Raw genomic sequence first — 2,219 nt, 5'->3', positions numbered from 1 at the left:
GGCAAAAGAGGCTGAGGAGGTGAGACGGAATGAGGAAAAGACAGTGACCTGGTGGTCCCTAGGGGAAAGAGCTTTAACAAGCAGGAAGTGGATTCGATTTCTGAGGATAAGGACTAAACATTAATCTTGAATTGATAAGGGAGTTGCACTGCCCTGAAGAGTGATGTGAGGATATCACAAAATGGCAAAATGCTGGGGCAGGATGCAGCCACTGCCAGAGCTACAAAAGGTTAATTATCCAAATCATTACATAACTGCAAGAGAGAGAAAGTAACCTGGATTCAAAATGTGAACATAATTAACAGTAGTGACATGGTTAAAAAAATACTGATGCATCTCACCTAATTGACATACCTAGGGCAGTTAATGTCTGCTGCAGAGGTTTCCACTATTGATGCAAGAAGGAAGTGTTCTTGCACTTTCTGTCTGATTGTGGCAGTCAAGATTGCATAAGGAAATACAGGAATTACTTAAACATGGGGGGTGGATAACTTTAGCAACTCAGAAATAATCTTGTCAACAGTGAAGAGTCTGTTTTACTCCAAAAAGGAATCTAAAATTTGAGTTTAAAAAAAAATTTGTTCAAAGGAAAAATATTCAAGTAATACTAATTCCCTCCCTATCAAATTCAATCCATCAATTTTCATAGTTTATTTGGCTTTATTTCCAAAATAAATCCCAAATTAAACTCCTCCCACAGTGGCTTTCTACTATGTTAATTTAGCTAATTTCGAACTACTTCCCTTTCTTGTGTGGTTGTGGGTTAGATTTGGATGAGAAAAATTTGCACGTGAGTTCAACTTGGGAGGTAAAACAGCTGCCATTGAGGTCTACAGGTGAGTGCAGGGTGCCCTGCTGCAACTTGCTGATTCGTTGGCTCACCTTGTTGGAGGGGGACAATAGCTGAGCCCAAAGCTCCTCCAGCTCCCTCTACATCTCCTCTGCTAGCCTATGTCCTGGCCCAGGTGCTTGTATAACTCTATAGGGAAAGCCACCTGCATCATCAAGGCACTGAGAGACAGATGAGGGTCCAGTCTGTCCACACTTATCCCTGTTTCATAGTCAGCTTTTCTTCTCCACTCCTGGACCTACTGAGCCAGACCTTGGGCCCACCATTAGACATAGAAGCAACAGCTTTCCATGGACTTCATCGCCTCCCACAATTGGGTGAGGTCTAAACCCTATAACAAAAGTCCATATTTCATATCAGTCATAGTGGTTGTTTCCTTGATTGAACCCTGCCTGATACAGAAATTAATACTAAAGTGGTTCCATAGAAACAGAACCTTAATGGTATTCTCTAAATTAGTTTTAGTTCTATGTTACCTGTAATTGGTTTTCTTATAACTTCAGTTCCTCGTCTGTAAAAATGATATGATGACAATAATGATACTGTCTCTTTAGGGTTATTGTGAAAATTAAATTCATTAACACCTGTGAAGTCCATAGAATGGTACCCAGCATAGCCTAAGTATTCTATAAATGCTCATTTTTGTTATCCTACTACCAAAATTCCATAATGTTTGAGGCATTGATGATCCGTAAATATCTACTAAATGAAGCACATGATTGAAGGGCATAGCTGGAAGAGAGATTTGCCACACATGAAGTAGAACAGCCGGGCATGTGGCTCATGCCTGTAACCCTAGCACTTTGGGAGGCTGAGGCAGGAGGATGGCTTGAGGCTAGGATTTCAAGACTGGCCTGAGCAACATAGTAAGACCTGTCTCTACAAAAAATAGAAAACTTAGCTGGGTTTGGTGGCACATACCTGTAGTCCCAGCTACTCAGGAGGATGAGGCAGGAGGATCGATTGAGTCCAGGAGTTTGAGGCTGCAGTGATGCAGTGAGCTATGATGAAGCCACTGCATTCCAGCCTGGGTGACAGAGCAAGACCCTGTCTCAAAAAAAAAAAAAAGGAAGAATGAACCTGTCCTTCCCATTTGTTCCTAGGGAAATTAATCTCTCCTTCCCAGTTGCTCCTATAGCACTTAGAACATCCAATAGGGCTGACATCTTACTCAGCCTTGGATTGTGATGTCTGTGCTCAGAGCTGTGGCTCCTACACACCTGCAAGCTCTTCTTCACCTTTTAGCAACTGATACCCAGCCCAGGGGTCAAGCACTATGCACACTTACAAATACTCAATGCAACATTTTATAGGCACTTGATTGTTGACCAGAAGCTAAGAGCACTGGGTTGTATGTGCAGGTTTATAA

The 2,219-nt window shown here is 42.0% G+C and overlaps 1 pseudogene; it reads left to right on the top strand.

Moving 5' to 3' along the window:
• Positions 1-330: 330 nt before the first annotated feature.
• On the top strand, positions 331-465 carry LOC142873198 (uncharacterized; annotated as a pseudogene).
• Positions 466-2,219: the final 1,754 nt, after the last annotated feature.

This window comes from Microcebus murinus, chromosome 9, assembly GCF_040939455.1.
Source record: "Microcebus murinus isolate Inina chromosome 9, M.murinus_Inina_mat1.0, whole genome shotgun sequence".
NCBI classification, from domain to species: Eukaryota; Metazoa; Chordata; class Mammalia; order Primates; family Cheirogaleidae; genus Microcebus; species Microcebus murinus.
Note: the sequence above shows the minus strand (reverse complement) of the source record. Positions and strands in the feature narration are given on the sequence as shown.